This window comes from Vicia villosa, unplaced genomic scaffold (genome assembly GCF_029867415.1).
Source record: "Vicia villosa cultivar HV-30 ecotype Madison, WI unplaced genomic scaffold, Vvil1.0 ctg.000205F_1_1, whole genome shotgun sequence".
NCBI classification, from domain to species: Eukaryota; Viridiplantae; Streptophyta; class Magnoliopsida; order Fabales; family Fabaceae; genus Vicia; species Vicia villosa.
Genome location: NW_026705069.1, coordinates 1,193,692 through 1,216,702, shown reverse-complemented (window position 1 = coordinate 1,216,702; position 23,011 = coordinate 1,193,692). Strand labels below are relative to the sequence as shown.

At 37.7% G+C, this 23,011-nt stretch overlaps 2 long non-coding RNA genes across 2 annotated transcripts; one reads left to right on the top strand and one right to left on the bottom strand.

Annotated features, from left to right (window-relative positions):
- Positions 1-3,517: 3,517 nt before the first annotated feature.
- LOC131625314 (uncharacterized) lies at positions 3,518-5,061 on the bottom strand. The gene is made up of 4 exons (XR_009290834.1): positions 4,827-5,061; positions 3,907-3,986; positions 3,720-3,833; positions 3,518-3,597 (listed from the first exon to the last, which is right to left on the bottom strand). It is a non-coding gene; the product is annotated as an uncharacterized LOC131625314 (long non-coding RNA).
- A 5,609-nt stretch (positions 5,062-10,670) lies between these two features.
- On the top strand, positions 10,671-11,190 carry LOC131625317 (uncharacterized). The gene is made up of 3 exons (XR_009290835.1): positions 10,671-10,801; positions 10,875-10,988; positions 11,111-11,190. It is a non-coding gene; the product is annotated as an uncharacterized LOC131625317 (long non-coding RNA).
- The last annotated feature ends 11,821 nt before the right edge of the window (positions 11,191-23,011 follow it).

Sequence of the window (23,011 nt, the reverse complement as noted above, 5' to 3'; positions counted from 1 at the left end):
GACAAGAAAGGATATGCTTTCCAAGGAGAGAAAAGTATCCTAAGAGTCATGAAGGGTTCGAAGGAAGTCTTGAGAGGCGTGAAGAAACAAGGCTTGTATACCCTTGAGGCTGAAGTTGTAAGTGGTTCGACAAATGTTGCATCCACGAAATCTTTGTCGAAAACAGAAATCTGGCACATGAGGTTGGGCCATGTCAGTGAAAGGGGTTTGGTCGAATTAGGGAAACAAAATCTGCTTGGTGGAGACAAAATCGAAAAGCTGAAGTTTTGTGAACCCTGTGTACTTGGAAAATCTTGCAGAGTGAAGTTCAACAAAGGCAAACAAAGAACACATGGATCCCTTGATTACATCCATGCTGATCTTTGGGGGCCTGCAAGGTGTCCATCACATTCAGGAGCAAGGTATTTTCTATCCATAGTAGATGATTATTCCAGAAAATTATGGGTATTCATCCAGAAGACTAAGGATGAAACTTTTGAGAATTTCAAAAGTTGGAAGACTCTGGTTGAAAATCAGACTGGCAGAAAGGTCAAGAGGTTGAGAACCGACAATGGCCTTGAATTTTGCAATGAGGCATTCGACAGTTTTTGTGCTGCCTCTGGTATTGCAAGGCATAGAACTACTGCAGGTACTCCACAGCAAAATGGTTTGGCTGAAAGGTTTAATCGAACTATTTTGGAGAGAGTCAGATGCATGTTGACTAGTGCGGGGTTAACAAAGGTGTTCTGGGCTGAGGCTGTTTCGACAGCAACATATCTGATAAACAGATGTCCTTCGACAGCGTTAGATATGAAGACACCTGAAGAAGTTTGGTCGGGACATCCACCAGATCTCGACAAACTGAGAGTATTTGGCTGCGTAGCCTATGCTCACATTAGGCAAGACAAGGTCGAACCTAGAGCTCTGAAATGCATGTTCATGGGATACCCTGAAGGAGTCAAAGCTTATAGGCTATGGTGCCTAGAGCCAGGTCACAGGAGGTGTATCACCAGTCGAGATGTAGTTTTCAATGAAGCTGAAATGGCTTTTAAGAAAACTGATGATGTTGGTCGAAGTACAGAAACATCTGACGAAGAGCTGGAACAGGTAGAGATTCCTATTGAGGTGGAGCATGTTGATGCTGAATTGCATATCCCAGATGAAGTCGAAGAAGAAGCAGAAGATGCTGAAGTTGAGGAAACTGACGATGACTACCTATTGTCAAGAGATAGGTCGAGAAGAGTCATCAAGCCACCTCAAAGACTTGGATATGCAGATCTTATAGCTTATGCCTTAATCTCTGCAAGTGAGGTTCTAGACGAAGAACCTAGAGACTATAAGGAAGTTATGAGGAGTCGAAATAAGACTGAATGGCTGAAGGCCATGGATAATGAGATGAAATCTCTTCATGATAATCATACTTGGGAACTGATCAAGAAACCTGATGGGGCAAGGTTAGTCAGCTGTAAATGGATTTTCAAAGTTAAGGAAGGAATTGAAGGAGTGACGTCGAAAAGATACAAGGCAAGGTTAGTTGCAAGGGGTTTCACTCAGAAAGAAGGTGTCGACTTCAATGATGTGTTTTCTCCTGTTGTGAAGCATAGGTCCATTCAAATGTTGCTTGCCATGGTGGCACAGTTCGATCTTGAACTGGAACAGATGGATGTGAAGACTGCGTTCTTGTATGGTGATCTAGATGAAACGATCCTGATGAGGCAACCTGAAGGGTATGTCGAAAAGGGGAAGGAAGATTATGTGTGCAAGTTAAAGAGATCTTTGTATGGGCTGAAACAATCTCCTCGACAGTGGAATAGGAGATTCGACAAGTTCATGGCACGCATAAGTTTCATTAGAAGTCAGTTCGACCACTGCGTTTACTTCAGATTTCGACCTGGTAATTCATTTGTTATTTTGTTGCTTTATGTGGATGATATTCTCATAGCAAGCAACAGTGTTGAAGATGTGATGAGGGTGAAGGCTGAACTCAATAAGGAGTTCGATATGAAGGATCTGGGAGCTGCTTCCAGGATTCTTGGAATTGACATTCGGAGAGATAGAAAGAAGTCGAAGATATGCTTATCTCAAGAGGCATATCTACGGAAGATTCTTGAAAAGTATGGTATGTCGAATTCGAAGCCAGTTGTGACTCCAACAAACCCTCAATTCAAGCTGAGTATTGATCAGTGTCCCAGTACTGATGTCGAAAGAGCCTATATGAATAGCATCCCATATGCTAATATAGTCGGCTCTTTGATGTATGCTATGGTCTGTACTAGACCCGACATAGCTTACGCAGTCAGTCTTGTAAGCAGGTACATGGCAAATCCTGGAAAGGCTCACTGGCAAGCATTGAAGTGGATTTTAAGGTACATAAATGGGTCTCTGAATAGAGTCCTAATTTATGGTGGAGCCTTGGGTGAAGATAGTAAAGCAGTAATAGAAGGATATGTCGACTCTGATTATGCAGGTTGTATGGATTCCAGAAAATCTATTTCTGGATATGTTTTCACTATGTTTGGCACTGCAATTAGTTGGAAAGCAACACTTCAGAAGGTTGTTGCTCTATCAACCACTGAAGCGGAGTATATTGCCCTAACTGAAGCTGTGAAAGAAGCATTGTGGCTTGAAGGTTTTGCGAAGGAGCTGAAACTTCAAGGTCGAGGTATCACTGTTAAATGTGATAGTCAAAGTGCAATACACCTGTCGAAGAATTCAGCCTATCATGAGCGAACTAAGCACATTGATGTGAGGCTGCATTTCGTCAGAGGAGTAATCGAGCGTGGAGAAGTCCAAGTGTTGAAGGTTTCGACTGAAGACAATGCTGCTGATATGATCACCAAGACATTGCCGAGTTGCAAGTTTTTCCACTGTATGCAGTTGATAAAGCTGCATGAAGAAAGCTAGTCTGTTCCTTGACGTTGTAGAGTTAGGTCCAAGGTGGAGATTTGTGAGATATTGGATCGAACTCTAGTATGGTCGAAAGGTAGCTTCTTGGTTCGATAGGATTGAGCATGAAGTCGAAGGTTGTTCACATGCTTGTGTCGAAGATGCTAGGGTTGTTAGCATGTTAAATTAGGTTTTAGTGTTTAAACCCTAATTTGTTAAGTTAGCTTGTTTATTAAGTTGGCTTGTATAATGGGTCTTGTGGAAAAAAGCCCATTAGTTAGTATGTTAGGTTTTATTATAAATAGCATACTAGTCTCTCATCATTGCTAAGCTGCAAATCCTAATTTAGGGTGAGAGAGGTTATTTGTTATTCTTGTAAACTTGTAATCTTGTTTTAAGAGAAAGTAAAAGAATAGCAGTTATAACCAATTCTTGTGTTCTTATTCTCTTCCCTAATTCCCTATTATACTTTGTTATTGGTATCGTTTTTCACAACATATATATATATATATATATATATATATATATATATATATATATATGTGTGTGTGTGTGTGTGTGTGTGTGAACTTAGCAAATTGTTTCCATAGAAAATGAATTAATAGATTGTTCATAAAGACAAGTTCACATGGAACATAATAGAAAATAAGAGGTCTGATGTTTTACACCGACATTCTTAACTTTTAATTTCAGACGGTAACTAAGAGCTTTTTTAACAATGTCTGCTCCAACCTGCACCACATCGTTGTGATTGAAAATTCGTAACCAGAATGTTAAGTGGTAAATAATGATATACTTTCAAGCACCTAAAACATAAGAAAATTGAGGTGTTATCATTACAAATAATGACTCACTTTTTCTTCATCATTTGCAAGAATTTCCTTGATTGAAAATCCACCTTTAATGCAAGTTTAAGCAATGTGCAACCACCACAAACTTCAATAACCTCCTCATTCCTCAACAATTTCCTGAAAGTCAATAAATATGAGTTTAAAGAAAAAAAATTTAAACAATAAACTTTTTTGGAAAGATAAATGTCACCTTTATAGCATTAATAGCATTAAGCAGCTCCAATAGCAATTTGATCAAATTCAAATTGAAGCCACAGAGAGCTCCGAAGCCTGCAAAAAAAATTAGCTTCGGTAAGGTAAAAATCAATACCGCTGGCATTGCTTATCATAAACAGACAATGATACATACAAACATAAATACTAAAACTATCCATCAAAGGAAACACTAAAAGAATATTCTCAAACAACTAAAGCATATGTTGCAACCTTGGCTGATCACGGTAACAATCATATCATAATGAGCAGTAACATGAACTAAAAAATACAAATAGTATTCAACATTCATACCATATTCCTTACCAACTCTAATTGCAGCAACTCATGAAGATTACTGTGCCAAGAATTTGAGTAGAATTATTGATAAGAGTACCAAATTATAGCATTATCATACATACATTTAGAGAACTTATCATACATCAAGACCCAACTCTACTGTGGTAGGCTCTAAAACAGCTTAATCACACAAGTCTCATAACTGAAATTAATTTATTTATGAAATACTCAAAATAACTTATATATATAATTCCTAAAACAACTTATTCAAACAAGTCTCAAAATTGAAATTAACCTATTTATGGTATACTCAAAACAACTTATTCGTATCAGTCCCAAAACAGCTGATTCATATAAGCTATAACAAAAAGTGAGAAAATAAGTGGTCAAGAAAGTGGAAAAATAACAAAACAAAAGAAGCTATAACAAGAAATGAGAAACACTGAGATATAACCAGGAAGACAAAACACTAAGACGCTTTTCATCGGAGACCTTTCATCAAACAAGTGGTGAGCAAAGCGCAAACCACAGTCTAAGCATCATTCCATAACAACAAATCAACACAACAACAAATTCATAATAGAAATTAGACAAAAAAAGAAAAAGAAGACGACTAACCGAAATAGCTAAATACGCCGACAAAAGAAATTTCTTAAAGTAACCACTACCTCCAACCACAATTTTCTTTCGTCCACCACACTTTGGCGCTACTTCTTTTTGAAATCCATCGAAACAAAAATCTAACAGGTTCACTAGGAAGTCCGGGAGATGAGAAATACGAATATGAAATTGGTTTTTTCATTGGAGGTGGTGGTGACCATAGATATGAGGGAGAAAAAGGGTGATGAAGTTGTTTGGGTTTGAAAGGGGAGAGAGAGAGAGAGAGATAGAGAGAGAGAGAGAGAGAGAGAGATGTCATACCCCAAATTTGTCCTACCCTTATTTATCTGGCCTACAATCTATAAGCATACATCCATCTAGGTCATGTCATTGCATTCATCCATATCATTGGTACTTGATCAGAAGAAGAGATTTGAAGCCCAATATGAGGTGCCATCGTTATGCCCAAGACCCCTTGAAATTAGGGTTTCCCTTCAATTCAGAGCATGGGTGAGAGCGTGCAAGCTCGAAAATCATCTAATCACCTTAATCAGAGTTTCTTCGACCAAAGTCAACCAGATGACTTTCTGGTCAAGATTAAATCAGGAATTGGTTCTATGAGTGGCAAGCTTTCATATTGATCATGTGGAAGTATTCATTTGACTGGATGTGACTGGAGAAGATTTAATCAGGAATTTCATCAATAATCAGAAAAATCAGACAGTTGACTTTTAGACATTCTAGTCAAAATCAGAAGAATCACTCAAATATTGGCTTTTGATGAAAATTAGTCAACAAAAGTCAAAGGAAATAAATAAAATTAAGATAACCAAAAAATGCCAAATGGGGAAAGTTAGTTGAAATGTGAAGCTTCCATAAGAGGAAAGTTCTACACTTATGATTTTTTGATTGGCTGGAAATTGGATGGTCAGCTGACTTCACCGTCACTTTACACGTAGCTAATGGCATCTTTTTAAAAAGTTTTCAACATAAAAGTTGTTCATCTCATGGAGATGAACAACTTTGTAGTTGGGAGTTTTTTTATTAGAGGCGTGATTCAAGAGTTGTGAAGACTGGAAGTTGGAAGGTTATCACTGAACCAAGTCATGTTGCCTGGAAACATCCAGGTCACGCGCAGCATTTATACAAACAGGTGGTGGGCCATATTTGCGCCCAGTTTTAGAGGATTAGAAGCATCCACTTGATTCAAATGTGGTATGTATTTACTCCTTCCCATGTCCTCTTTCAAAAGGCATAAAAATCAAAGATTTTAGGCATTTGTGGAACAAGATATTAACCCCCAAACCCATGCACATGGAAGCTGACTTTGGCCAGGGGATAGGCATGTCACGCGCGCAGCATACACAAGATGCATCACTTACATTATTCCCATATAAGGCCATGCACAATGCTACACTACACTCACCCACACCTTAATTCTCCATGCACACTCACTCCATGTATAAAAGCAAAACCTTCACACCATAGCAAAGACACTCTCACTTTTTCACTTTCTCAGTTTCAGAAACTTACACTCTCTCACTTTTCTCTAAGCTTTCTCTCCTCACTCTCTTTTTCTCTCGGTTCTCCCCCTCCCTTCCATCAACTCACCTTCAAAGTTTGTTACAACATGTAACAAACTCCAACTACCTCCAACCACCTTCATCAACCTCAATCTTCTCTTTCAACCTTCACCTTTCATCCTTCATCTTCATCATCACAATCAACTAGCAATCTTCATTCATCATCTCAACTTCAAACAACAACCATAACATAAACGAAATTCTCTCCTCGAATCATCTCATCATCATTTCCGTTCACACATCACCAATAGCATCACTCTACGTCGTGTCTTGACGACCGATTCCGCTATCTCTTCTCTCTTTGAGGCCTGCGCCACTTCAGATTCGATTATCAAGAATTCAGTTAAAGATTTGAGTTAATCTCTCCAATCAACGCCATAATTTCGTGCAGCCGTTATCGTCATCATCAAATAGCGGAGGCAGTGGAGTTATTCCGAGGTTTCTTTGCAGTTCGTCATCAGGTATGCTTCTGAAACTTTCTGAACATGCCTAGAATTGCATGGCTAAGAAATATGCATTTGGTAGATGTATGTTGCGTCTTGTATGTGGATTCTGTTTGGTGATTACGTGAAATGATCTTGTGTTTCCATGGATTTAGATCTCGTTCTTAAACTCGGTGCGTGTATATGAAGGCTATGACGTTAGTATCATGTGTTTTGGAGTTCTCAATAAGTTAGGGCATAGGTTCTTGGCTCGTGTTCACAATGTTAGAGGCATCAAAAATAAAAATTAAGGGCGGATTTGGAATCAGCGGAGAAATCCGAGTGGATCGATATAGGTTGAAGCTTTTTCTGGATGTAAACATGGTTGCAGGCGGTGAGCTTTCGCCGGAGGGGATGACCGGAGTTTTTCTCCGTCGTCTGAATTCATGTGCATGATGGTGAAGTTGGCAAGCACGCGTGGCACGACGTGATTCGTCCGTGCCCCATTTTATGATGCTTTTTTGTCCTTTCTGCAATCATTGGCTTGTGAGGTGGCGTCGTGTGATTGGCCTAAGCTGAGTTTTTTGTCTTTTGCAACTTAAAATTAACTTGACCCATTGATATCACTATTAGCCTTAATGTCACGTTTTTGTTATCAGTGAATAATACACATGCTGCCAAATGATTAATAATAAAAATGAAATAAAATGAAATAGAGTAGATAGTGTGAGCGTTGGGCCTCACTTGTGCTGGGCCTGTAACGTTCTTGAATCTCACCCCTTCGTTGCTAACACACCACACTCCAACGAATTTGGGCCTGAGCGCCCATGCTCTTCACACACCCCTATTTTAGGCCCAGTTTGCTTCATAACATAGCTTCAGTTCATTTAGAAATTGCTGTTGCACCCCCTGTTGTTTAGATTTCAATTTTATTTTAAATTTTGCTTTCCTTCACTTTTAGCTCATAATTCCTTCTAACTCAAGTATAAAAAATGCATAAAATTGTTTTTTAGATATTTTAGGTTGGTTAAATAATTGTCATAATTTTTTTTGTTTTTTTTTTCTAGTTGTTTTAGTACTTTTAATCAATCCTTTTCTTTACAATGTGTTGAATTTCTTTGTATTGATACCTCTTTGTAAATAATTTTGTTAATAGACTTAGGAATAAATTTTAGTCTCGATTTTTGTAGAATTAGTTGATATATGTGTGTTTGTGAATACCGTTTATTTGTTATAGTTCTCAATTCTATTTGTCGTATATTGATTTTCTTTTACCTATCCCATGTATAGTTTTCCTTTAACAAAGTGTATAGTTTTTATTATTTTGGTTCCTTAGACCACTTAGATTAGAATTTAGAATTAGTTCCCCATTGCATTCTTTTTCCTTTTCAACTTTTAAAATACTTAATAAATAAAAGATGCGAATCGCACGTTACTAATAGTCAGAGAGAAATGAGTGGGATTTATTCCCTAATCTGTTTCTTAATCGCTTAGTGGGAGAGAAGTGAGTGGGATTCATTCCCTAATCTGTTTCTCGATCACTATGTAGGGAAATGAGTGGGATTCATTCCCTAATCTGTTTCTCTACCATTATACACTCTTATGTGATTCAAATCGCAAATAAATTCCCCTTAAAAGATATACAACCGAAAAACACATAAAACACCTAACAATGGTTCAAATTAAAATAAAGTAGAGAAAGTGGTGAGTGGCCCGGTATTGGGAACTGTTCATCACTTATCTACCCTAAAAGACACAAACCAATCATTTCTTTTTCTTTTGCCTCGTTGGCACCTAAGGGCAATTTTATTTCCGCTCGTACGCATCGTAGGTCGTCCCTTATGCAAGAGCGCGAACGTTAACTCCGCCCAACTAAAAAACACAAAAACATACAGAAAATCTTAAGCCGAGCTACGGTAACTCTGATTCCTGAAAAGGATACGTAGGCAGCGGGGTAGGGCCCGTGCGAGTACAATTCTTTATTTTCCCTACATTTTGCATTCATTCGCATGTAGACATAGACATAGTACACACCCTTTAGATAGAAACAAACATAGGTGGATACTGTAACACCCCATATTTTATATTTATTAATTAATTGGATTTTAATTTAATTAATTGGATTTATGTAATTATGCGGTGATTAAAATAATAAAATTAGAATATGTAGTAATGGGTCAGTGTTGTAGTTAGTGAGAAAGGGGGTGCAAGAAATAAGGCCTTTACTAAAGCTATGTTGTGTTTTTCATAAAACAAGAGTTCTGGAAGAAGAGAAATACAAGTGCATTTGGGAGAACGTGAAAGTGCGACAGAGGAGAAGAAGAGGAAGAGAGCTTCAAGGATCCCAAACTCTAAGGTAAGGGGGGACTCTTCCGGTTAACCTCTATTATCGGGTCGTAGGCTTTAGGATTGAAATCGTATACTATTGATTCGATAAAGAATATGTTCTAGGTTGGGGTTTTGGTATTTAGGTTCAATTTTGTGAACTTTGTGTGATTACTTGTTGGTAGTGATTGTTGATGTTAAAAGTGTTGTTTGGTTGATGATATAACTCATATTGCATGTGAAATCCCTCTGTTTTTCGTATACAATCGTATTGGTTCGATTGGGGGATGTCTTGGGGAATTCAAGGTGCTGAAAACTGGTTTTTGGGTTGCAGGTACGAGGTAATCGGTTACCGAAAGGGGTGTAATCGATTACCCATAGTAAAAACAGGAAATTTGGGGTTTTGAACTTCAGTAACCGATTACTGGTGTTTGGGTAATCGGTTACCGTTGTACGTTTTTGAAAAATACTTGTTTTTATAAAACTCATAACTTTTGATCCGTAAGTCCGTTTTGGGTGCCGTTCGAAGCGTTACGAAGCTAATGAAATGCTCTTTATGATTAAAATAAATTAATTATCACTAGATGTTGTGAAAAACGATACCAATAACAAAGTATAATAGGGAATTAGGGAAGAGAATAAGAACACAAGAATTGGTTATAACTGCTATTCTTTTACTTTCTCTTAAAACAAGATTACAAGTTTACAAGAATAACAAATAACCTCTCTCACCCTAAATTAGGATTTGCAGCTTAGCAATGATGAGAGACTAGTATGCTATTTATAATAAAACCTAACATACTAACTAATGGGCTTTTTTCCACAAGACCCATTATACAAGCCAACTTAATAAACAAGCTAACTTAACAAATTAGGGTTTAAACACTAAAACCTAATTTAACATGCTAACAACCCTAGCATCTTCGACACAAGCATGTGAACAACCTTCGACTTCATGCTCAATCCTATCGAACCAAGAAGCTACCTTTCGACCATACTAGAGTTCGATCCAATATCTCACAAATCTCCACCTTGGACCTAACTCTACAACGTCAAGGAACAGACTAGCTTTCTTCATGCAGCTTTATCAACTGCATACAGTGGAAAAACTTGCAACTCGGCAATGTCTTGGTGATCATATCAGCAGCATTGTCTTCAGTTTTGAGACTTGTGTGATTAAGCTGTTTTAGAGCCTACCACAGTAGAGTTGGGTCTTGATGTATGATAAGTTCTCTAAATGTATGTATGATAATGCTATAATTTGGTACTCTTATCAATAATTCTACTCAAATTCTTGGCACAGTAATCTTCATGTGTTGCTGCAATTAGAGTTGGTAAGGAATATGGTATGAATGTTGAATACTATTTGTATTTTTTAGTTCATGTTACTGCTCATTATGATATGATTGTTACCGTGATCAGCCAAGGTTGCAACATATGCTTTAGTTGTTTGAGAATATTCTTTTAGTGTTTCCTTTGATGGATAGTTTTAGTATTTATGTTTGTATGTATCATTGTCTGTTTATGATAAGCAATGCCAGCGGTATTGATTTTTACCTTACCGAAGCTAATTTTTTTTGCAGGCTTCGGAGCTCTCTGTGGCTTCAATTTGAATTTGATCAAATTGCTATTGGAGCTGCTTAATGCTATTAATGCTATAAAGGTGACATTTATCTTTCCAAAAAAGTTTATTGTTTAAATTTTTTTTCTTTAAACTCATATTTATTGACTTTCAGGAAATTGTTGAGGAATGAGGAGGTTATTGAAGTTTGTGGTGGTTGCACATTGCTTAAACTTGCATTAAAGGTGGATTTTCAATCAAGGAAATTCTTGCAAATGATGAAGAAAAAGTGAGTCATTATTTGTAATGATAACACCTCAATTTTCTTATGTTTTAGGTGCTTGAAAGTATATCATTATTTACCACTTAACATTCTGGTTACGAATTTTCAATCACAACGATGTGGTGCAGGTTGGAGCAGACATTGTTAAAAAAGCTCTTAGTTACCGTCTGAAATTAAAAGTTAAGAATGTCGGTGTAAAACATCAGACCTCTTATTTTCTATTATGTTCCATGTGAACTTGTCTTTATGAACAATCTATTAATTCATTTTCTATGGAAACAATTTGCTAAGTTCACACACACACACATACACACATATATATATATATATATATATATATATATATATATATATATATATATATATATATATATATATATATATATATATATATATATATATATATATATATATATATATATATGTTGTGAAAAACGATACCAATAACAAAGTATAATAGGGAATTAGGGAAGAGAATAAGAACACAAGAATTGGTTATAACTGCTATTCTTTTACTTTCTCTTAAAACAAGATTACAAGTTTACAAGAATAACAAATAACCTCTCTCACCATAAATTAGGATTTGCAGCTTAGCAATGATGAGAGACTAGTATGCTATTTATAATAAAACCTAACATACTAACTAATGGGCTTTTTTCCACAAGACCCATTATACAAGCCAACTTAATAAACAAGCTAACTTAACAAATTAGGGTTTAAACACTAAAACCTAATTTAACATGCTAACAACCCTAGCATCTTCGACACAAGCATGTGAACAACCTTCGACTTCATGCTCAATCCTATCGAACCAAGAAGCTACCTTTCGACCATACTAGAGTTCGATCCAATATCTCACAAATCTCCACCTTGGACCTAACTCTACAACGTCAAGGAACAGACTAGCTTTCTTCATGCAGCTTTATCAACTGCATACAGTGGAAAAACTTGCAACTCGGCAATGTCTTGGTGATCATATCAGCAGCATTGTCTTCAGTCGAAACCTTCAACACTTGGACTTCTCCACGCTCGATTACTCCTCTGACGAAATGCAGCCTCACATCAATGTGCTTAGTTCGCTCATGATAGGCTGAATTCTTCGACAGGTGTATTGCACTTTGACTATCACATTTAACAGTGATACCTCGACCTTGAAGTTTCAGCTCCTTCGCAAAACCTTCAAGCCACAATGCTTCTTTCACAGCTTCAGTTAGGGCAATATACTCCGCTTCAGTGGTTGATAGAGCAACAACCTTCTGAAGTGTTGCTTTCCAACTAATTGCAGTGCCAAACATAGTGAAAACATATCCAGAAATAGATTTTCTGGAATCCATACAACCTGCATAATCAGAGTCGACATATCCTTCTATTACTGCTTTACTATCTTCACCCAAGGCTCCACCATAAATTAGGACTCTATTCAGAGACCCATTTATGTACCTTAAAATCCACTTCAATGCTTGCCAGTGAGCCTTTCCAGGATTCGCCATGTACCTGCTTACAAGACTGACTGCGTAAGCTATGTCGGGTCTAGTACAGACCATAGCATACATCAAAGAGCCGACTATATTAGCATATGGGATGCTATTCATATAGGCTCTTTCGACATCAGTACTGGGACACTGATCAATACTCAGCTTGAATTGAGGGTTTGTTGGAGTCACAACTGGCTTCGAATTCGACATACCATACTTTTCAAGAATCTTCCGTAGATATGCCTCTTGAGATAAGCATATCTTCGACTTCTTTCTATCTCTCCGAATGTCAATTCCAAGAATCCTGGAAGCAGCTCCCAGATCCTTCATATCGAACTCCTTATTGAGTTCAGCCTTCACCCTCATCACATCTTCAACACTGTTGCTTGCTATGAGAATATCATCCACATAAAGCAACAAAATAACAAATGAATTACCAGGTCGAAATCTGAAGTAAACGCAGTGGTCGAACTGACTTCTAATGAAACTTATGCGTGCCATGAACTTGTCGAATCTCCTATTCCACTGTCGAGGAGATTGTTTCAGCCCATACAAAGATCTCTTTAACTTGCACACATAATCTTCCTTCCCCTTTTCGACATACCCTTCAGGTTGCCTCATCAGGATCGTTTCATCTAGATCACCATACAAGAACGCAGTCTTCACATCCATCTGTTCCAGTTCAAGATCGAACTGTGCCACCATGGCAAGCAACATTCGAATGGACCTATGCTTCACAACAGGAGAAAACACATCATTGAAGTCGACACCTTCTTTCTGAGTGAAACCCCTTGCAACTAACCTTGCCTTGTATCTTTTCGACGTCACTCCTTCAATTCCTTCCTTAACTTTGAAAATCCATTTACAGCTGACTAACCTTGCCCCATCAGGTTTCTTGATCAGTTCCCAAGTATGATTATCATGAAGAGATTTCATCTCATCATCCATGGCCTTCAGCCATTCAATCTTATTTCGACTCCTCATAACTTCCTTATAGTCTCTAGGTTCTTCGTCTAGAACCTCACTTGCAGAGATTAAGGCATAAGCTATAAGATCTGCATATCCAAGTCTTTGAGGTGGCTTGATGACTCTTCTCGACCTATCTCTCGACAATAGGTAGTCATCGTCAGTTTCCTCAACTTCAGCATCTTCTGCTTCTTCTTCGACTTCATCTGGGATATGCAATTCAGCATCAACATGCTCCACCTCAACAGGAATCTCTACCTGTTCCAGCTCTTCGTCAGATGTTTCTGTACTTCGACCAACATCATCAGTTTTCTTAAAAGCCATTTCAGCTTCATTGAAAACTACATCTCGACTGGTGATACACCTCCTGTGACCTGGCTCTAGGCACCATAGTCTATAAGCTTTGACTCCTTCAGGGTATCCCATGAACAAGCATTTCAGAGCTCTAGGTTCGACCTTGTCTTGCCTAATGTGAGCATAGGCTACGCAGCCAAATACTCTCAGTTTGTCGAGATCTGGTGGATGTCCCGACCAAACTTCTTCAGGTGTCTTCATATCTAACACTGTCGAAGGACATCTGTTTATCAGATATGTTGCTGTCGAAACAGCCTCAGCCCAGAACACCTTTGTTAACCCCGCACTAGTCAACATGCATCTGACTCTCTCCAAAATAGTTCGATTAAACCTTTCAGCCAAACCATTTTGCTGTGGAGTACCTGCAGTAGTTCTATGCCTTGCAATACCAGAGGCAGCACAAAAACTGTCGAATGCCTCATTGCAAAATTCAAGGCCATTGTCGGTTCTCAACCTCTTGACCTTTCTGCCAGTCTGATTTTCAACCAGAGTCTTCCAACTTTTGAAATTCTCAAAAGTTTCCTCCTTAGTCTTCTGGATGAATACCCATAATTTTCTGGAATAATCATCTACTATGGATAGAAAATACCTTGCTCCTGAATGTGATGGACACCTTGCAGGCCCCCAAAGATCAGCATGGATGTAATCAAGGGATCCATGTGTTCTTTGTTTGCCTTTGTTGAACTTCACTCTGCAAGATTTTCCAAGTACACAGGGTTCACAAAACTTCAGCTTTTCGATTTTGTCTCCACCAAGCAGATTTTGTTTCCCTAATTCGACCAAACCCCTTTCACTGACATGGCCCAATCTCATGTGCCAGATTTCTGTTTTCGACAAAGATTTCGTGGATGCAACATTTGTCGAACCACTTACAACTTCAGCCTCAAGGGTATACAAGCCTTGTTTCTTCACGCCTCTCAAGAATTCCTTCGAACCCTTCATGACTCTTAGGATACTTTTCTCTCCTTGGAAAACATATCCTTTCTTGTCGAATTCACCAAGAGAAAGCAGATTTCTCTTCAAATCAGGAACATACCTAACTTCAGTCAACAACCTTATTGACTCATCATGGAGCTTGAATCTCACAGATCCAACACCTGCAATCTTGCAAGCCTTGTTGTTTCCCAGCAATACTGATCCACCATCTTGATCACATAATTCCTCGAACAAGTCTTTGTTTGGAGTCATGTGCCAAGTGCAACCTGAATCCATAATCCACTCCTTCTTAGAGTCACTGCTTGAAACCACAAGAACATCAGATGATTCGAAATCATCTTGAACAATGGCAGCGTTGCCATTATCCTTACCTCCATGATATTTCAAGCGTTCAGGGCACACCTTTCTTGTGTGACCCTCCTTCTTACAATGGTAGCATCGAATGCCAGATGCTTCGCCACTGTAAGTCTTCGACTGACTTTTGCCTTTCTTCTTGTCGAACTTACCATCCTTTCGTAAGAGTTTTCCTTTAACGGCCAAACCTTCGCCAACAGTCGAAGGTTTATGCTCCTTTCGTTCATTCAACTCCTTAGAGTACAAGGCTGGTTGAACTTCTTCAAATGTCAGGGACTCCCTTCCATACAAGAGAGTTTCTTTGAAGTGAGCATGTGATCGAGGCAAAGAACACAATAGTAACAGCGCTTGATCTTCATCATCGATCTTCACATCAATATTTTCAAGATCAAGAATCAGCTTGTTGAACATATCCAACTGCTCAGCCAATACTTTGTCTTCAATCATCTTGAATGAATACAAAGCTTGCTTCAGGTAGAGTCGATTTACCAGCGATTTGGTCATATACAAACTTTCAAGTTTCACCCATAACCCTGATGCCGTCGTCTCCTTTGATACCTGCCGGAGAACCTTATCACCAAGGCTCAACAAAATTGCGCTGTGTGCTTTCTCGATCATATTTGTCTTCTCCGCTGCCGTCAATTCTGCATTCATGGCTGCCTCTCCCTTCAACGCTTCCAAACAACCCTGCTGAACCAGTAGGGCTTTCATCTTCAAGCGCCACAGACCGAAATCATTCACTCCGGTGAACTTTTCAATCTCATACTTTGTTGAAGGCATCTTCTCCACGCTCACCGCACCAATTTGTTGTGAAAAACGATACCAATAACAAAGTATAATAGGGAATTAGGGAAGAGAATAAGAACACAAGAATTGGTTATAACTGCTATTCTTTTACTTTCTCTTAAAACAAGATTACAAGTTTACAAGAATAACAAATAACCTCTCTCACCCTAAATTAGGATTTGCAGCTTAGCAATGATGAGAGACTAGTATGCTATTTATAATAAAACCTAACATACTAACTAATGGGCTTTTTTCCATAAGACCCATTATACAAGCCAACTTAATAAACAAGCTAACTTAACAAATTAGGGTTTAAACACTAAAACCTAATTTAACATGCTAACAACCCTAGCATCTTCGACACAAGCATGTGAACAACCTTCGACTTCATGCTCAATCCTATCGAACCAAGAAGCTACCTTTCGACCATACTAGAGTTCGATCCAATATCTCACACTAGATAATTTAATTATTATGTGGTTTGAAAATGATATGTAATTGTGTTTGTGTATGTCGTGGATTAATGTTATTTAAGAATAACATGTATGGGTATTGTGTATTATGTGCTAATTGTGATACATGGAATTGATAAATGATAAGTTCTATGTATTTTTGTGATTGTTACATGATGAATGTATGTTATACCAATGGTGGATAATTCAAGGTGTTGAATTATGATGGATGTGTTATATGTGGTATTATGGTGACGTAAATCTCATGTTGTTGTTGTTGTGTGGATTTGTTGTACTTGATACACGATTGTGAGAGGTGCTATTGTTGTTGCACTTGGTGGTGGATGTTATATCTGTTATGATGTTGTGGTTGTAATTGGTGTTTGTTATACATATATTGTTGATGTAAAATATGTATTCTATTTGGTTGGGAATAGCATAACTGTGTGTATGGCTATTGATTACTATATTGGTTGATGATTATGACATTGGTTGGTCTATGTGGATGATGAGCATGTTATGGTTGATACATGCATTTCATAATCATTATGTGGCTGATCCTTGACGATGGTGGATCAGTGGTAGCTAATTCCCATTGTGTGGAATTAGTGAGTGGGTGTCGTCATATCCTTGACGATGGTGGATCGGTGAGATGGGCTCGTCCCATGATTGGTACCACATGCATGTAGTTGCATTACATTAGGTGTTTGATTTATTATAACATGAATGGAAGTTGTCCAATGTTATAATGTTGTGTGTTTGATGTATGTGTGTATAGCCTGAATATATGATGATGTTGGGCGAATATTATACTGTTGATGTTTTATCGTTTATGAACTGATAACATTGTTTAATTGCGAATGAGACTCACCCTTACTGTTGATTATTTTTCAAATTAAGGATTAGTGGCTTGTACTGTGTGAGGATAACTCGTAGAGTTACTTCGTGTAGTTCAGTTGTGTCGGTGTCATGCTCTGGTCTTGTAACACTGGGGGGGCTCTTGTGTTTTGAGTTGGATGATAACTCTAGTTTTGGTTTTGTTGTTGAATAATGTTGTTTATGCCTTGAACATGGTGGATGATGGTTTTGATTATTCAACTAATAAAGTATTCCGCTGTGTTTTAAACTTGTTTGCAATTGTTTATGTTCCTCAGAACAGCATGACAGATGTTTTATTTTATATGAGATAATTGTAACACTCTTAATTACATGTTTACTCTGAAAATATCATTTAATTTATTGGGGGTTTAGAAGGGCGTTACAATAGTGGTATCAGAGCAGGTCGGTCCGTCCGGCCAATTGTCGAGTCAGTTGAGTTGCGCGACAGTTGTATACTGTCGGCGTTTTATCCCTTGGTACACGACATGTGAGCGAATCATTGTCGGTACTTGTTTGTTTAGTTGCACGTGTTGGATTGAAACAAGTGGGGAGAAGCTTCGCTTCTGGGTTATGTTTCAGTTGTAAGATGATGGTTCAGTAGGCTGTTATTGGTAACAGTTCAAGTGTTGTTGGAGTTGGTTATTTCCCGAATCGAAGGTGACTTGAAATTAAGACTTGACTGGTAATTAAGTGGGAGCATCTTGAAGGAGGATGATTAGATGTAATTGATGATTATTGGTTGGAGAGGGAAATTAGAAAGTTGCAATGTATCCGCTCTGCTGATGGGCTGCGAAGTTGTCAGTTGAGTAGCCTTGCGTCTCGGAAGAGGTTCAGTTGCAAGTTTGCAAAGAGGATTGCGGTAAATGTTTCAGAAATCGCACTTCGGCGATGGCATGTGTTGCTCAAGTTATAAGAATATTTGGGAGCGAAGAGATATAATAAGAGGCTGTATAGAATGTGATTGATTTGAAGAGGATGAGTTTCGGAGTGGAATTTCCGCAAGAAAAACGCAGGAAAGTTGCCGAATCGTTATGAAACTTCGAAAATTCATAACTGGAGTTCTGGACATCCGATTTGAGTTCCGTTTGAAGCGTCGGAAAGCTAACGAGATGAACTTTTTTATAAAAATGGTTGCAGCAGCTGTAACATATTTAATTGGGACGGGATGACGTTGGAAAGAGGTGAAGTTACGGTTACACTTGTCCTTAGAACTAGACTTGTTAGCAGTACTGCACAGGATGTCAGTGTCAGAGTTGAACGAATTGAAGGAATAATTAAAGGCTTGTTTAGAAGTAATTTTAGAAATTGAGTAGAACATGTTGTTGATGAATAAGTTGGTGAAATGTTCGGTCATAAAGATGATTTGAGTACCGATGGATTTTAGTGAGAAGTGAATTAGTAGTAAAGATGGAATAAACTTTAGAACTCTTGGGGTCGTATTTGTGATGACAAAGTAACGATAGGTATAAAAGAAGAATTGTAGAGAATTTCTAACAGTTGTTGATGTGAGGAAGACTTTGTTGAGATGTCGAGTGGAATGACATTCGGGCGCGAAAGATGTCATAGAATTTAGAGTAAAACCACGAGTTATGAATGTGGTCGCGGTCTTTTGCTAAGATGAGGATTTGATTTGGAACGATATGAATAGTAATGTTCGAGTATATTAGTGATTATGAAGTTTGAAAGTACGTAACAAGTATGTGATGCTAAGTGACTATGAAGCGGATTGCGTAAAATGGTTGGACGTTGGTGTCTCACCGACAAGATCCAATGAGAAGGAAGTGTGCGAGTTGTAAAGACTCAAAGTGAATTATTGGATTATGATGAAATTAATGAGTTTGAGTGCAAACTCAGGAAGGACACTATTATGTAGTAACGACAGTTTATGCTTAAATATGGTTGTGGGCTATCTATTGACAAATTGAGGACTTGATCACCCTTAATCTCTTGTTGGTAGTAGACGAAATCATATCGATAAGATAAGCTTGTTTTGTTACCTTAATGGTATAAGTTGTGATGGATATTAAACCGTGAGAATAATCGGTCACCATGTTGTGTGGAATTATGAAGAAGTGAATATGAAAGAGTGCAACATGATGGAAAAATGACTTAGGACGGGTAATCAGAGTCGCATAGTTAAAGTGTGATGTGGAGTAGTGTTATGAGTACTACTCGTGGGCAGTGAGGAATTAATATGTCGGAAGCCTGCGTAGGGAATATATATTGATCTATATGTTGGATTTAGAATCTAGTGGATATAAGGATGCCGCGTCGGAAGATTATGACTCTTTTGAATAATTTCCGAGATGATGAGTATGTTATTGTGGTTGTACGTAGTTAACGAGTATGTATTCGGCGAAGTGAAGACGATGAGTTGATACTATATGATGCTATGATAATTTTGTGCTGTTGTAAAGCGTTATTACAGATTTCCAGATATAATGAGGAATTATACTCTAAGAAGGACGAAGTTGATTTAATTCTTAGAGAAGAGTGGGACTCAGTTTGAGCTATTTCGTAAGCAATGGTATATCGAGGTTGATGGGTGTGATTATAACTACTTGTGTGTACTCGTTTTGATGGTTAGAATTTTTTTTTTATATAGATAAAGTAAAGCAGAAATTTGTTTTTGAGTACAGGTAAGTTTTGCTAAGTGGTAGATTGGTACCATGTATGGTAAAGAATGATTCTTGAATGAATGAGTAAAGAGGGCCAGAATTGGGTAAAAACTCAAAAATCTAATTGGTAATGATGGTTGTAACGAGTAACCAGAGTAGTGCACCGAAAGCGGACCATAACGGGTTAGATAATTGCTGGTGTGGCTCGAGAGGAGTCAGATAGTGGAAATTAAATGGTATAGGGATATGCTTATTGAGTTCTTGAAGGAAGAAGTTGGTGAAAAATTTTATCGCTCAGACGGGAAGGTATGTTTAAGGATGGTACGTTCAGTAGATGGGATGCATTACTGCAGTGTCGAACGGGTTAATCATGCTATGGATAAAGAATGATATTACACAGACTTGTGTAGCGGAAATCTATATTAGTGTTGAGTGACGACCTTATTGACAGATGCAGATAAGTTAATGTCACGATGACAGTGTTATTAAGTAGTAGGATATTGAGAAGGGCGGATAGGATTGGGGGAAGATCCTTGTCCTAAATAAGGTTGTGATATCGCTTTCTAGGATGGGATCCAAGTGCGTATGTATAACCTTCTAAGATGGAGAGGTTAGAGAAATGTTATACATCTTGCTGACGTGGGTGGAATTCTCTTTCATTTTGAGGATGAATTTGATTCTAAGGTAGTACGATGAAGAATAGTTTACAACTGTAATTATGCGTTGGGTGACCAATCATGTTTTATTCAATCATTGGGTGCATTGTGTGAGTTGTACCTCAATGTCCCATTGTTGTTAAATTTTGGAGGTATAACGAGTGGTACATCTTTGGATGGTCAAATATGACGTAAGAGTTGAAATTTGAATGCATGAGACATGCTTTCTGTTGGCTATATCAGATGATTTTTGAGGATCAAAAATAGGAAGTTGAAGTAATTGTGCGGTAAATAGATAGCATTGGTCAGAGTAGCTTGGGGAGGACCATCAAGTGGCAATGTTAATCGGGAGCTGGAGAATCATATGAAGGATTCTTATACGAGCTGGTTGCTTGAAGTATGTTTTCGAGGACGAAAACTCTTTTAGTGGGGGAGAGTTGTAACACCCCATATTTATATTTATTAATTAATTGGATTTTAATTTAATTAATTGGATTTATGTAATTATGCGGTGATTAAAATAATAAAATTGGAATATGTAGTAATGGGTCAGTGCTGTAGTTAGTGAGAAAGGGGGTGCAAGAAATAAGGCCTTTACTAAAGCTATGTTGTGTTTTTCATAAAACAAGAGTTCTGGAAGAAGAGAAATACAAGTGCATTTGGGAGAACGTGAAAGTGCGACAGAGGAGAAGAAGAGGAAGAGAGCTTCAAGGATCCCAAACTCTAAGGTAAGGGGGGACTCTTCCGGTTAACCTCTATTATCGGGTCGTAGGCGTTAGGATTGAAATCGTATACTATTGATTCGATAGAGAATATGTTCTAGGTTGGGGTTTTGGTATTTAGGTTCAATTTTGTGAACTTTGTGTGATTACTTGTTGGTAGTGATTGTTGATGTTAAAAGTGTTGTTTGGTTGATGATATAACTCATATTGCATGTGAAATCCCTCTATTTTTCGTATACAATCGTATTGGTTCGATTGGGGGATGTCTGGGGGAATTCAAGGTGCTGAAAACTGGTTTTTGGGTTGCAGGTACGAGGTAATCGGTTAGCGAAAGGGGTGTAATCGATTACCCATAGTAAAAATAGCAAATTTGGGGTTTTGAACTTCAGTAACCGATTACTGGTGTTTGGGTAATCGGTTACCGCTGTACGTTTTTGAAAAATACTTATTTTTATAAAACTCATAACTTTTGATCCGTAAGTCCGTTTTGGGTGCCGTTCGAAGCGTTACGAAGCTAATGAAATGCTCTTTATGATTAAAATAAATTAATTATCACTAGATAATTTAATTATTATGTGATTTGAAAATGATATGTAATTGTGTTTGTGTATGTCGTGGATTAATGTTATTTAAGAATAACATGTATGGGTATTGTGTATTATGTGCTAATTGTGATACATGGAATTGATAAATGATAAGTTCTATGTATTTTTGTGATTGTTACATGATGAATGTATGTTATACCAATGGTGGATAATTCAAGGTGTTGAATTATGATGGATGTGTTATATGTGGTATTATGGTGACGTAAATCTCATGTTGTTGTTGTTGTTGTGTGGATTTGTTGTAATTGATACACGATTGTGAGAGGTGCTATTGTTGTTGCACTGGGTGGTGGATGTTATATCTGTTATGATGTTGTGGTTGTAATTGGTGTTTGTTATACATATATTGTTGATGTAAAATATGTATTCTATTTGGTTGGGAATAGCATAACTGTGTGTGTGGCTATTGATTACTATATTGGTTGATGATTATGACATTGGTTGGTCTATGTGGATGATGAGCATGTTATGGTTGATACATGCATTTCATAATCATTATGTGGCTGATCCTTGACGATAGTGGATCAGTGGTAGCTAATTCCCATTGTGTGGAATTAGTGAGTGGGTGTTGCCGTATCCTTGACGATGGTGGATCAGTGAGATGGGTTCGTCCCATGATTGATACCACATGCATGTAGTTGCATTGCATTAGGTGTTTGATTTATTATAACATGAATGGAAGTTGTCCAATGTTATAATGTTGTGTGTTTGATGTATGTGTGTATAGCCTGAATATATGATGATGTTGGGTGAATATTATACTGTTGATGTTTTATCGTTTATGAACTGATAACATTGTTTAATTGCGAATGAGACTCACCCTTACTGTTGATTATTTTTCAAATTAAGGATTAGTGGCTTGTGCTTGGTGAGGATAACTCGTAGAGTTACTTCGTGTAGTTCGGTTGTGTCGGTGTCATGCTCTGGTCTTGTAACATTGGGGGGCTCTTGTGTTTAGAGTTGGATGATAACTCTAGTTTTGGTTTTGTTGTTGAATAATGTTGTTTATGCCTTGAACGTGGTGGATGATGGTTTTGATTATTCAACTAATAAAGTATTCCGCTATGTTTTAGACATGTTTGCAATTGTTTATGTTCCTCAGAACAACATGACAGATGTTTTATTTTATATGAGATAATTGTAACACTCTTAATTACATGTTTACTCTGAAAATATCATTTAATTTATTGGGGGTTTAGAAGGGCGTTACAGATACCATCGAGTAC